Source organism: Cricetulus griseus, chromosome 3 (genome assembly GCF_003668045.3).
Source record: "Cricetulus griseus strain 17A/GY chromosome 3, alternate assembly CriGri-PICRH-1.0, whole genome shotgun sequence".
NCBI classification, from domain to species: Eukaryota; Metazoa; Chordata; class Mammalia; order Rodentia; family Cricetidae; genus Cricetulus; species Cricetulus griseus.
This window is the reverse complement of record NC_048596.1, coordinates 35,220,891-35,236,707: the sequence shown is the minus strand read 5'-3', so window position 1 is coordinate 35,236,707 and position 15,817 is coordinate 35,220,891.

The following is a 15,817-nucleotide window of genomic DNA, read 5'->3' as shown; positions in this document are numbered from 1 at the left end:
TCTCTTCCACTACTGGGGTGAACTTTGTTGTCTAGGACTGTTTTCACTCCCAGAAAATTCTGTCATCATTTTCCTGAGGTCTTACACTCCATCCTCTCTGAGAAAGCTACATGCCTCAGCCAACTGTTCAACATCTTTGTAATGAACACCACCCCTCTCTTGAAAGATAGCTTGTTATCTGAAGATATCTCAAGCCATGCCCATAGCAAGCATATTGTCATGGAATATGCTACCTAATGAGCAACTTGAGATGGGCTCTAACTGCACAGACTGAATACCATACTCATTTTGGACAGTCATTTATTACACCTGAACGCGAACAAAATCAAATGATGAAATAGCACTTGGAGCTTCAGACCACGTAGACAGAGCTTTTGAGTAGTGGAGCTATCTTCAGAGGTGGGCTACCTGATCCAGATGTATTTTAAGGACACACCTTGTCTAGAACTCTCTAGCAAAGACACATTCTCTGATCTTATACATTGCAGGATAGTCTGTATATGAACTCCAAGACAATGGAAGTCTACAACCATATGCAGCAACCGTATATGATTTTGTGGACGTTTTGTGATAAATATAGACATCTCCTCACTAGTTTATGGAGAACACAAAAAAGCAAAACATTATTTGGTAATAGTTATTCACAGGTAGTTCATGGAATATAGAAGCAAGTAAATGGTTCTTCCTTAAAATTGTTGGGCACTTTTTAGTAGCAACTCTGCTAGACACTGCTAGAAATTCTGTATTTAGCTGAGCTGAACTGTCTCCATGTTGTTAAAGTTTATATTCTATAGATAGCAGAGAGAAGAAAGAAAGCCTCATATGGTATAGGTAAATTTTTGTAAAGAAAATCAAGGAGGAGAATTATTATTTTACATCACCTGGGTAGTGTTTTCAGATGAGATAATAGTTTCAGCTGGCCTTCAATGGCTTCTATAGAAAGCTATGTATTTTCTATCTGGGAAAATAATATTACAGACAATGAAACAACAATGCAAATGTTTGAGATAAGGTGATATTTGGCATTGTTTTGTAGGACAAACAAGGAAACCCTGATGTCAGGGGTTGAAAATTGTGGGAATAAAAAACAGAGACACTAAGACACTAAGTGTTTATATGACTTCACAGGGCATGGTAAAGATCTTGGATTTAGGATAGGAAATGGGAGAGCCAAGCAGAAGACAAGAAGAAAGGGGCGAGGGGAGAGAGATTCAACAAAATGGTAAAGATCAACACAGAGATAGATGGCTACTGTTTTTGCTGCTCAAGTTCAAGTTTTCTTTAACGTTGTAAACCTAAAAAATGCTGAAATAAGCAGGTCCATTTTGGAAATCTGTAAAAGGCCAAGGTATGTGTGATACAGTGAAACAGGTGTTGACAATGCTAAAATGTGAGACTGTGGTTAATTAGTTGGTTTTTAATTGCAGAGATGTTTATTCTTTAAAATAATTTTTAAATTTATTCTTTAAAAATGTCCCTTATGAGCTGGGCGTTGGTGGTGCACACCTTTAATCCCAGCACTCCGGAGGCAGAGGCAGGCGGATCTCTGTGAGTTTGAGGCCAGCCTGGTCTCCAGAGCGAGTGCCAGGATAGGCTCCAAAGCTACACAGAGAAACCCTGTCTCAAAAAACAAAAAAAGTGTCCTTTATGTATACAATCATTTTGATCTAATCATCCCGTATACCTCCCTCCAACTTTTCCTGGGACCCACCAACTTGTCTCTCTCCCAACTTCAAGATCGCTGTTTCATTATTGTTATTATTATAATCCCCTGACTAGGGAGGTTTAAACTGACCTAAAAATCAAAAGGAACTCATTGAGTCATGTGATTCCAAAGTCCCCAATTATCATGAGCTTTGAGTGTTGTTTGACCCATGTTCTGGACATAATTTTGTGATTATCCCATTTTGGTGGGTAGGATATCAATCTCAAGCCAGATTCTTTCTTGGTATATGGGTAAGTCAATTTATTGATTGAGAAATACTGTGAGCTTCTCTTCCATCTGTAGTTCTGGCCTCCACAGTGATCTCATTAATTTCCATGTCCATTTGAAGGCCATTAACTAGTTATCTTGGATTGGGTGATCCACAAATTTTTGACTCACAGTGCCAAAAGAAGATGGGATTTTGCTTATGTTGGCTAATGTTGGAAGTTGTGAATTCAGTGAATGGGTATTAGATGGACTGAACATCTGAAGAAAGGAAGAACATTTACTGAGCAATCATGATAGCACCCAATGTCTGTACTGAGGAAAGAAGAAAACCGAATCCTGTTACATTCCCAAAGGTAGGAAGAATACTTCCTTTGGGAATGTAATGTCCTAGGCTAGTAGAGTTATGCTGTGCCCGATTTAGCCAAATATCAGTGTAAAGAATGTGTGGGCATGAGTAGGTGAGAATGTTACACAGTCAAGGTATCTCTAAAGAAAGCCACATGCATGTTTTAGACAATAATTTAGAATTAATTGTTTCCACAAAAAACAGAACACAGTACTGTCTAGAGTATCACAAAGGAAAGAGAACCGAATTACTTGGTTCTTATCTCTCTTTACCCAACCATGACTTTGGAAAATTCACATGAGATCTGGATAAAGTGGGTGTCACATTGTGGGACCTGGATACATTTTAAGTACTGTCATTACTAGTGTTATGCTCATGGTCATTGTGATAATTTTCAATGTCAGTTTGACTGGACTTAGAGTCATCTAAGAGACACAGCACTGGGTTTGTCTGTGTAGATATTTTCAGAGAAGTTTAGCTGAGAATTGAAGATCTATCCTGAATATGGGCAGCATGATCCAAAGGGTGAAGGCCATGCTCTGAATAAAGGAGGAAAAAGCAGGAAGGGAGCTTAGCACCAGCCTTCATCTTTCTGTGTCTCCTGATTGGGATGTGATGCACTCAGTTATGTCATGCTCCTGCCACTGCAATCAGAGGTGGTCTCAGCACCATGCCTTTCTGCTCCACTGATGGGCTATACCCTGGGCTCCAACTTGGGAAAGTAAAAATTCATTTGGTAGGAGAGAGCCTGAATTGAGAATGCTGCTGAAAGGGGTCTCTGTTAAAAAAGTAATTCTGTTTTCCCAGGTTTGGCCACAAAGATGTCCAGCTACCACTGTAACTGTGGTAGAAGAGACCCAGACTGCATCTCACACTGACAGCAGAATTTAACATTGTTTGCCTAGTATTCTTTTTTAGTGCCTGCAAAATGTATGCGCTAACAGGTCAATGGAGACTTTATCAAGGCTCTAGAAAGCTTCTAAAGTCAGGCAATATATAGAGTGACTGTATTCCCTGCCAGGAACCTTGAAAGGCAAGTCCATAAACCTATTAAGATAAAACTTAAACTATAATAGGCCCAAGGATGTCGGAGATGTCACATGTGTCATTACAGCACATTTGGTTCTCTTGAGATTTAATTTTGTTTTTATTCACGATTATGTCTATGTCTGTATGAGTGTTTGTTGTGTGTGAGTGCCTTATGGAGCCCAGAAGAGGGTGTTGGATTCCCTAGGGCTTGAGTTATAGTGGTTGTGCTCCTCTTTTTGTGAATTCTGGGTAACTGCTCTCTGATCCTCTGGAAAAGCATTGAAAACTCTTAACCACTGAGCCATCTCTCTAGGCCCTTATAGTACATTTGTAAGACAGGGGAGAGGGTCTATGTATTTCGGGTAGTAGAACGGGAAGGGCCGGACTTCCCAAGTCTGGGAAGTGACATCCCACTGGACTTACTTTGGTCTAATCTTTCCTTGCTATCTTTACATTCCTCCATGTGTTTACTCTGTACTACTATGTATTGAAAATATATAACTTCAGGGTTGGCAAGATGGTTCAGAGGTTAAGAGCACTGACTGCTCTTTCAGAGGTCCTGAGTTCAATTCCCAGCAATCACATGGTGGCTTGCAACCACTTGTAATGAAATCTGGCTCCCTCTTCTGACCTTCAGGGACACATGTAGGCAGAACACTGTATCTTTTTTTTTTTTTTAAAGTTGGTAACTTCAAACAATGTGTTTTGATCATATTCACCCCCAATTCCTTCCAGGCCAAACCCCCTTTCCCTACCCTCACATTTTGTATATTCTCTCTATCTTTTTAACCAATCCAGTACAGCTTCTATTGCTCATATACTCTTGGGTATGTGGTATCTGTTGTAGTATGATCCATCTATGAGAGGGCACACCCATAAAGAATATTGGCTCTCCCTCCCTTAGTAATGATTCATTGCTGATTTCTCCTCAGCTAAGTGTAGGACTGGAATCTTATTTTATAGTGACTTGAATCTCAGAACTCTCAGAAGAAGCTTTTGATGTCGTATAGTGGGAAATTACCAATACGGAGTCAGGTAGAAATATAAGGGTATTTAATAGGGAAAAGCCTTACTTAGAGAGCGACCTAGCCAGCCGGTCAGCAGCCTGTACCAAAGAGAAACCAAAACCACAAATGCAGTCACACTCTGACCACGCCCTCACAAGCCTGGTCAGACACACCTGTAGCCAGCCCCTAAGAAGGCGTGGCTACAGCTTCCCCTACAATGTCGGGCTTTGTCACAATATTAAATCTAAGACTGCAGAACTCTTAGAGGAGGACTAAATGAATTTTTCATTATGGGATATTCATGAGCTTTTGAGGATCAGGGTGGAATTTAAAACTGGTATTCTTGGGTACCAAGTCAACAAAGGATGGACTTGTGATGATTAATCTTCTTTGGCACCTTGGGTGGATTTAGATTCATCCAGGGGACACACTTTGAATGTGTCTTCAAGAGAATTTCTAGAAAAGTTCAAATGAGGAGGGAAGACTCACTCTGACTGCTGGTAACACCTACTGTGGGCAGAAGTCTGTACTGAATGAAAGACTAAGGAGATAGTGAGTTGAATTCCTCATGTCCATGTTTCCTGATAGCACATGCTACATGATGAGCTGCATCACAGTCCTGCTGCCGTAACTATGTCCATTCTCAGCATCCTGTATTCCTTGCTAGATGGACTGTACTCAAAAAAATGTGAGCTTCAATCAGCCTGCTGTTCCTTTAATAGCTTTTGTCAGTAATTTTGTCATGGCAATAAGAAAGGTAACTAATACAATCATCAGTCTCTTAATTTTCAAATCAATTCAAAATTGTGATGTTCAAGTGGGATGGTTAGGTAAGAAACACTTTGTGGGGCAGGCAATGTTGCCTTAATGTACTTCATAAGATGAAGAAGGACCATGATCACTTTCTCATACAGTCTTCCATGGGCACTGCATAAGTGGACCTACTTGTTTTTTTTTTTTAATGTTTCCTGCTATGTTTTTTGTTATTATAGCTTATCTATAATGCATATGGTCTTGCTTGACTAGTTACAGTTTATTAGAGCAGAGATTAATGTATTACACAAAAGCAACAAAACAGCAAGAACACAGATCTTAGATAACAAAGTACTCAGGATTACCAATGATGTAGAATTAGCATGTAGAATAGAAAATCTACTCCAAATAACTGCTCTTGGGGAGTGTAATGCAGCACATGCTAGTCACTGGGAATATCCACTGTCATTTTAGTTCTTTGTCATTCCAAACACATGGTAGGTTTACATTTTTCTACTTTCCTAAATTTGAGAATGGCTATAGACTTACTTTAACCAACAGGATTGGAGGTGAAGTGGTGTGGCATCCCTGGGTAGAAATGTTTAATTGCCTGGTTGAGACACTGAGGTACCTTCTGTGGCAGTGATTATGGAAAATGAATTGAGTAGAATCTTTGTCAGCCTGTGTCCTGGAACAAGGAATGTTAAAACAGAGTCCAAACCACTCTGTTTTCAAGAAGCATATGCTATTGGCAAGAAATAAACTTCCACTGTTTGAAAACATTGAAGTATGGCAGTGGTGAGGCAGGTCCCCATGTGCTGGTTACCAATGCAGCCCACAACTTCTTAGGCTGGGCCTTTTTTCTCCTTGCCTGAGTCAGGTGAGACAGCACACTCATACACAACAAGTTATATTAAATAGGTTTATTACTTGCAGATGAGCAGTAGGGGACAACAAGTAACCAAAACTTATGATGAGCCAGTCTCCAAAAGAGTGGTAATCAGGTTAGACTACTTTCACCATGACACAAGAGCATAGACTCCAACACCAACTATTACTGAGTTTTGTATGCAACCATCTAAAATTCACTGTGTGTGACTCCAAAGGCAACCCCATTTCAAGGAGTACATCCTCTCCTGTGAACTCACTGTCCCCTTCCCCACCACACCCCTGATTTCCCAGAGGTTAAATAGATCTAGTGCTGGATCCTGAAGTTCTAGTTCTGATTTTTTTCCTCTTGCCTTCCTACCTGTGTGAGCCAAGGAACATGGCCTCCCTACTCATCTACCTCTCAGTGACACTGAAGGATAGTATGGTATACATATCACACATGCATATGCAAATATATATATATACACACACACAGAGAGAGAGAGAGAGAGAGAGAGAGAGAGAGAGAGAGAGAATGAGAACAGGGAAATGCAGTCCTTTTTCTTCCTAATACCCGTATACAGATTAAGAAACATGCCAACAATTGCTATTAGATTTGGATCAATTTATGTAAAAAAAAGTTTGGTCCTGATACCTGGTATGTAATAAGTGCTTACAACATTAATTTTTAATATAATCATTGTTTTTTTTCAAAATATGCATTGAACTTCTGATTTCAAGACATTGGTAGAAAAAGTGTAGACCATAGAGATTTACATTGTTACTTGCTAGATGACAACCATGGGAATATTACTCCCAACAGTGAGTTCAGTTTCCTAATCCCTAAGATGTTCACACTATCAGTGACTGGAGCACAGAAGACATCCCATGTTTGCTTCTTTCCTTCTCCTGTTTGAGTTATAGATTTCTTTCGGCAAAGGTTGTCACTATGAAGGGAACCTCCTTATGCTTAGAATGTATTTGATGAGAATCGTAAATCTAAATCTGTGCTTTTCTCCTTTTGGCAAGCTCGATATGGAGGAGGAGTTGATTGTTAACTAAGGAAAATATTGTCTGAACTCTTCCATTTTGTGCCCAGATGTTTAAAACTGTACCACTGCTCAGTTGTCTTCTTTGTAAAATACGGTAATGTATTACAGGAGATGCTGCCCTTTCTTATACAGAGCTAATAGCATGCTTAGGTAACACACTGCTTCATAAACCCCTTAAGATGTAGATGTCTGTTGTGAGCAACAGAGAAGAAACATGTGAACCTGCAGGAAGGATGGAAGAACTCTACTCAGAGACCCCATGAGCCTCTGCGTTTGCCAGAGTATGATGTGTATACAAATCATTATTTCCACTAGGCTCCAGGGGAATAAAAGGAGCAGAGTCTTAATTATAAGACATTCCTCAAAGCACAGAGCACTTAGGCAATTGTGATGCTTGTTTATTGATATAATAATGCTAATTACATAGAAAGGCAAGAACCATTATAGCCTAATTTCATACAATTCCAATTGTGTTGTTAATAAAAATGATGAATAGCCACCAGAATAAATCACTGACTAATTTATAGGCTCTTTGTTGGGAGAGTGACAGACAGGAAACTAGTTCTTGGTAGCAAATGTTGCAACAGAGCAAAAGTAAACTTTAGGGATGCTGAAAAAGAAAGGGCCTCCAGGTAGAAATGAAGGCGGAAGATGCCTCCTTCTCATTAAGTTGGGGCTCACTCTGAAAGTCACTGGGAAGAAAGTGCACTAGAGGCAGTCTGTGAAGAATTAACATCAATTCGAAGAGGATGAGGGGTGCTAATTTTGCCCATAACAATATAAGACCTCCCGTGGTAAAAGTTCATTTGGTTTGACTTTACTAAGTGGTATGCCAAAAGTAGAGCAAAGGATTACCAGCCTACAATCCACCCTGCCAGAGAAGATAAGAGAGACATACATGGTCCCCTGAAGAAGGAGAAAGGGACAAGAACTCCTGGGCAAATTTTGAGCATGGGGGAAGGTGAGAGGGAGCTAGGAGAATGATAAGGGGAGAAGAGGAGGGGTGAGGAAGACATGAGGACATGATTTGGGGGAAGAATAGAGGAAAGCAAGGTAAAAGATACCATAATAGAGGGAGCCTTTATAGGTTTAAAGTAAAATCAGGCACTAGGGAAATGTCTAGAGATCTACAAGAATGACACAAACTAATAATCTAAGAAATTAAGGCTACCTTAAATGACCTCTCCTGATAATGAGATTGATGACTAACTTATATACCATCTTAGGGCCTTCATCCAGCAGCTGATGGAAGTAGAAGCAGACACCCACAGCTAAACACTGAATTCAACTGGAATCCAGTTGCAGAGAGGGAGGAGTGATGAGCAGTCAAGACCAGGCTGGTAAAACCCACAGAAACAGCTGACCTGAACAAGGGGGAACTCATGGTCCCCAGACTGATAGCTGGGAAACTAGCATAGGACTAATCCAGACCCTGTGAATGTGGGTGTCAGTGAGGAGGACTCGGAAATCTATGGGGCCTCTTGTAGTAAATCAGTACTTATCCCCAGCACAGTAATGGACTTTGGGAGCCCATCCCACACAGAGGTATACTCCCTTAGCCTAGACACACAGGGGAGGATACAGACTTTGAGGATCCCCCATGAAAGGCCTTACCCTCCCTGGGGATCAGAAAGGGTATGAGATAGGTAGGGTATTGGGGGGGCATGGAAGGGAGAGGGAAATGGGATCGACATGTAAAACTATCTTGTTTCTAATTTAAATTAAAAATGGAGGGAAAAAGGAAACAAATCTTTCCTTCATTTGGTTCCCTGATTATAAAATGCCTAAAATGGCCATGTGGTGGGTGGTGACACATGTCTTTACTCCTAGTACTGGGGAGGCAGAGGCAGAGGGATCTCTGTGTGTTCTAGGCCAGCCTGGACTACAGAGTGAGTTTCAGGACAGCCAGAGCTGTTACACAGAGAAACCTTGTCTTGAAAAAAAAAAAAAAAAAAACCAAAACCAAAAACAAAAAAGCAACAACAAAAAAAGCCTAGAATGGTATAGCACCCTCCTGGGGCCACCACTTTATAAATGTTTATTGGAAAACCAAAAGGATTGAATTATATATAAAGCATTCTGTTTATCTTGTAAGAAATTCTTCTGTTCGGGTAATAGCTACTAGCTCAAAATGTTACTTCACTTTTCAGACACAATGCAGACTCCAGAAACTGGTGATCCAAAGAACTAGGTTTAAATGAGACTAAGGTAACATCCAGCAATGGCAGCTATCTGGCTCTGAGAAAGTGGGAGCCCTGATTGGGTTCTGGAAAGCTGATTGGTTCCAGGCCTCCTGTTCAGGTTTTGTATCCATCTCTGAACTACCTAGATCCTGTGGCCATGTCTACATGTGTACATAGCTGCCCAGAGTCTTGGAGGAAGCTTGACAGCTTTGGATCCTGTAGCCAAAAGAGCACTGTGCTACTCCAATGTCCCAGGTGCCCCTAGATCATTAGCTATCTCCTTCCAGGTTCTGAAATGCAGTTGCAGGGAGTTAACCAGGGCTTCTACAAAGAAGAACGCACTCATCAAGGGAAGATTGTGAGAGGAGCTCAGTTGAACACGGTGAAAACTGTAGACATGGAAAAACATCCATTCTTGCCAAAATATTTTTATGGTTCTCCTTCGGACAATCACTTTGCTTTTCTCTTACTCCAAGTACTAAATGTCTCTTGGTTTTTTCTCTTCATGGTTTATTTGTTTTACTTTCCCCTCTTCTGCCATGAAATGGAAGTATGTATGTTAAATATATACTTGTGCCTACATCCATGGAGGTGAATATTGTTTCAGTTACAATACAATGCAAAGCCTATAAAATATGGGGAAGGTACTTAAAATATATATTATGTGTTTGGACAAGTACAATTTTAGATGCAAATAAACTGGAAGACACAGTTCTTCCTATAAAAATAATGGACTCTCAGCTGCAAATACAGTCTGAGTCAGAGCTTTAGTTTGAGTACTCAAGTGTCACAAGTGGATTGTTGTGTAATGTAGCTTTACTGACCCAGGGAGCCACTCTTGGCAAATACACAGTGACATAAAGATAATTGTTTTGTTTTGCAAAGTAGTTGCATTCCTGTAAAACTCAGCATGTATTAAAACCGAGAAAAATTACATGATGCTCATATCTAAATGGAGTTATGGTTGAAGTTTGTTTAAATTTTAACATACTTTATCTGCATGGTTACTGAAAAGTAGGAGGTTTAAAAATGTTAATTTGAAAGGATTATTTCATACCATTTATAAGAATTGTTATCTTTGACCACAGACACTAATATGACCAGTATCATTTTATACCATATAGTACTACAGCTGTAATAATCCCAAACCTCCAAATTCCCCAAACAGCCTGGAATATAGATGAATTCATCCAAGCATCCAGAGCAGAACTGCTGTGAAGGGATTACACATGTAGCAGGTTTGTTCTGAAGGAAAATTGGGAAGCAGAGATAGGAGGCTGGGAAGGCTGTCAGTGTTGCTCCAGGTGAGAAGAGAAAGGGATGGAGGGAGGGAGGAAGGGAGGAGGTGAGGAAAGGCAGGAGGGAAGAATTAAAGGGAGAGGAGGGGAAAGAGGTGGGGGAGCAAGGAAAGAAGATGTGTTTTACATTATATTTTATTTCTTCTGTCAGAGTCTGAATCCCTCGTTTTCCAAGTCTGAGCCTGCCCTAGTTTTTCCTGCCTAACTGAGTCACTGACTGAATATACACAATAGGGCCTATTGCCTGTCCTAAATCCAGTAGTGGGTTTCCATGTAGAGACCCCAGTCATAGGAAATCTGAGAAGGGAGTTTCATGGCTACAAACAATATTTTTTGTCTGTTTATGTAAGAGTATCTATGCTTTGGCTCAAACTTACCAAAATTTTTTTCTCAAGTATTACTTCTAAATATTTAAAGTAAGTGATTTTGATTTGTTCTACCACCAACTTTAAGTGTAAAGACTTAATATTCAGCATTCATGGGTTTATTGTTTATAGTTTCAATAACTTTTGAGTCTTTCAAGAGGTTCTTGATGTACAACCATTTAAAACTGGACCCAGCTCTTCTTTTGACTTTCCAGACTACTGCTTCTCAACTGTAATTTTGCTACTGTTTTGAATCATAATGTAAAGTTTTGAAGATAGAGGTTTGCCAAAGAGGTCATGATTGACAGGTTGAGAAATTCTGTTCCAAAACTCAGAGGCAGGCTTACACAATGAAGTACATGTTTTGTTATACCCCAGTCCAACTTACAGCTCATTTTCTGTTCTGTTCTTTGTTGAGTGTAGTATTTGTAGCATGAAATTTCCCTTTTTGTAAAATATGTTGCTGGTTCTGGTAATGGAAGTGATTGTTCTTATCTAGAAATGGAATTAAAAATCACACACACACACACACATGAGAGAGAGAGAGAGAGAGAGAGAGAGAGAGAGAGAGAGAGAGAGAGAGAGGGAGGAGGGAGATCTATATTATAAATAATGTAGAAAATCATTTTATGTCTTCCAGTGTCACTTAAATTGCTTGATTATATTTTAATGATAGAAATTATGGGATTCATGTGCTTCGGAATTCAAAAACTCCTCAGTACATATTTTTCAGACTATCATGAGTTTCTGTGAAGTCCAGACTATATAGTATGCAACTTATTTTAGAACTCTCAAGAGAAGGACTATTTTATTACTCTATAGTTCCCAGCATGGATTCTTCCTAAGTATATATTGTTGGCTCAGTAGGTAGAGGCTTTTGCCTCAGGTTCAACTCCTAGGACCCACATGGAACTGACTCCCTCAGGTTGTTGTCTTCCACATGCATGCTGTAACATACAACACACACACACACACACACACACACACACACACACACACACACACACACACACACACACACAAACTTTAAAATTTTAAGGCATGAATGTGGTCAATGTAATTGGTAATAAATAAATTATTAAACTGCTAAATGAACCATAGAACCTAAGTTGGATGTTTGTTTTTGTTCCTAGTTCAGTCGAAGTGCTGATATGAAGTGTTTTATCTCACCAGAAACAAATAGATATCAGTCCCACACACATAACTGTATATACGTAAGCCACAGTGACGCAGCTGGGACAGCTGTAGGAGGGAAAGACCATTTTAAGTCTCATTGCTTTAAGGGAAAAACCATTTTCTGAATGTTAGTTAGTTATCAAAGGCATCATTTAGTATGTGACTTGGAGAAATGCTACCTTTAAATGGAGTTCATTGCTTTATCTGAAGAGAATTAGATTGTTTGAAAATGCAGGTTGTTAGCCTGGGACCATAATACCTGTCATTGGTGATCACTGTGCAGTCTGCTGGGTGTACAACAAAAAGAACCAGGCAAGAAATAAGAGAAAAAAGTTTGGATGTAAAAGAAGTCCAGTGGGGCCTCCTCAGAGTTCCCCCCTCAAGGATTACTCTTGGGACCATAGAGGGGAGGGTTTCGAAATACACATTCACTTTGCTATAGCACAGTGCGGTGGCATGTTACCACTGTGCTGAGAACACATACTTCCTATAGAGGGCTAGTGATCCCTTAGCTCTAGCCCCACTCAGGTACTGCTCTACTGAAGGCCCAGACCTAGTACTATAGCTGACTGGGAATAAACCAAGCATAGTTTATCCATTTGATGGAGCAACTTCAATGAAGATAATTTCTGTCTGGGTGTAGTGTTTGTTATACCAATTAGAGAAGAAGCAGGAAAATTATCCCCAGCCCCCATGACGATTCAGTGAATCAGTCTTGAAATGATGAGGTTTTCTGCAGACTGTAAGTTTGTAATAGAAGGAGATGTTCAAGCAATTTTTACAATTCTCATAGTACTTAATAATTTGCCCAGAATACTATTCAATTAAGAGTCTGATTATAATTAAAACAATAAGAGCAATAATTGACAGAAGCCTTTGGTCAACACCACGGTAAAACTGCCAAGCACTTTAGATTCCTATTAGCTTTTCTCCTAGGTCCCTTTACACATAATTGTTGGTTATGAATCCTCAGTCTTCAGATCACATAATAAGGACAGGATTTTTAAAAATGAAAAGGGGAATGCCAAGTAGTCTCTTTAATTTATAAACCACGTAATCTGATTAACTGAAGAAGACAAACATGTTATTGTTGAAAAACAACTGTCCAAAACAAACTTAGATGTTCCTAATTCTCCAACTTTCTGTGCTGTTTCATTGAACTACATCCTTATTATGGCTACAGCATTATTTTTTTTCCATTGTTAAAGAGAGGGGTAATAATGAGATTCCCATGTGGTTCTATGCTTTTTTCCATATGTTTTTTTCATTGCAAATTGTGGTAAAAAGAATTTTTAGTTTGTGGTGAACATATGGCAAAGTACTGTGTCTTTGTAATAGACTTTGGAGTTCAATGGATTCTGCTCAATGGTGTGTGCTTTGGTGTCCAAAGATGACAGCAACCACAATGTGGGGCAGTGTCTTTCCAAGCATCTCTGAACAGAGACACTTACTTACAAGCCACAGAAATCCCAATCCTGGTTCTTTCTTTTTGTGCTTGGTTAGTTACAGTTTTTCATATGGTAAGCATAGCAGAGTGTGTTCTGTTTATGCTCAGTTCCTTCCCTCACACAGTAGAGTGCCCCGCACAGTAAAGATGTCACTGAACTCAATTGAATTGGAAAATGCCAGCAGAATCATTGCCCTTTTGTAATCACTGTCTCCGGGAAATGTCAGGTTTCTGGTGCCTTTGGGAAGTTTAACCTAGATGGGTGGTATTTCTGAAACCCTCTCTTATCTTTGTGGGTTTCAAACAGAGAAGAATTGGCTGTGCATGTAAGAACAGCCTCATTCTGCCTGGATTTGGTAGGTGCTATGGAAAGTGACTTTCTGGAAGGCCAAGTGTGATGATTGATTTCTACTGTCAACTGCCAGGGTTTAGAATCACTGTGACTTGTGAGACATTTCTAGAAAAATCCACCCAGAAAGTGGGCAGCACCATCACAGGGGCTGGGATTCTGGACAGAATCAAATAACAAAATCTTGAGGACATGCATTCATATGTCTGGATCTGATGGCTTATAGCATGACCAGCTGCCTCATGCTCTCACTGCCATGATGGACAGTATGCTTAAATGGTGAGATGAAGTAAACCTTGTTTCCCTTAAGTTGTTTTGGGGAGCTATTTTGTCATGGCAAAACAGCCAGTCACAGCAATATAAATAGTCTGTTACTGTAGATTTTAGGTTGTAGCTTTGATTGACTTGGCCATCTTGAGTCTCTCTTAAGAAAGAGAATAATATGTGTGTTACAGCAGGTAACACAAGAATGTTAGCATTCACCATGCATAGATATGAGGACCAGTACTTACCCAAGTGACTCTGAAGAGCAGAGATGGGTTAGGAATTTTGATGTTGCAAATGACAAAAGTCAAAACCAAGATGCTTAGACTGGAGAGAAATTTATGGACTCAAATATCTTTTAAGTTTAGGGGGTCCAGAAGTTCAAGCCATATAGTCAAGTTGAGTTTGAGTCTTCTGGTCTGCTTCCTCTATGTGGTGCCTTGAGTTGGCTTTCTTTGTGGAATAAAAATGACCTCTGGAACACAAAGCTCCCCATTTTAGCATTCCCTGGGTCAATAGAGGGTGGAGTCTCTTCCCTCCCAGAGTCTGAATGTCTACTTCTTTGAGTCTTCTACACTCTAACTGGAACACTATCTCATCTCGGAACCACTTACTATGCGCAAAGGTCATGTTATGGACTGGATTGTGTCCTCTCTCAAATTCTCATGTTGAAGCCCTAGATTTCCACACATGGGTATTTAGAAATGGACTATTAATGAGGTAATCCAATTAAAATGAGGTCATATGGGTGGACCCTAATTCAGTGTGACCCGTGTCCTTATGAGAAGTGGAATTTAGGAAAAACATGGAAAGGGTTTATGAAGACACAGAGGAAAAGACAGCCAAGAAGACAGGCCTTGGAAGAAACAAAACTGCCAACATTTTTATTATGTATTTCTAGTCTTCAGAATTATGAGAAAAAAACAACAAACCAAGTTTGTGTTATTTAAGTAACACTGTCTGTGGTATTTGATTATGTCAGTTATAACAGCATTAATAAAGAGAGTAGATACATGACTTTTTATGCGTGAGGAAATCAAAGAAACACGCTGGAAATGGTAATAGGGCCATTATGTTTAAAATTCATGGTTAAGAATGAAGAAAGACAAATTCCCCACAGGAGAGTCTTGTTTCTGTTTCTTAATAGAAGGACAATGAGTAGCCAAATCCACGTGGCCGATGTTCACTCTTATGACACAGCATCATGAGAATGTTAAGTTACACAGTACACATAGCACAAAGCCTACATGCCATAGATATATACCCTCTGTGCCACCCTTCCTTCTAGTTAGAATCTACTCTCTCTTTCTCTATATAATTAGTTTCATAAAAGGTCAGAGAATTTTGGCCACAATTCTACCTAATTTGGGCCACGATTCTCCCCATTTCTATAACTTAGCCTTCTAGAGAAGGGATTCTTTCACTCTTGCTTTACTGAAAATGCTGTTTGAGTAAATACTGTGCTCTTAAGTGCCATGTGGCATTCTTCTATCGCCTTCTTGCAAGGGGACTGACCACTGTTTGGATAATGTCTCACAGCTCACAACAATCTTCAAGATAACTTATCTTAAATTATTTTATTTTATTGCTTACTTTCTTAGACAAGGTCTTGGTATGAAAACAAGGCTTGATTTAAACTCACAACTATTCCATAGCCTCCCAACTTCTGGGGTTATAGGCATACACCCTCATGCCCATCAATTTCAATGTTTCATATATGTAGTGATCAAGTACATGGGGCTCTG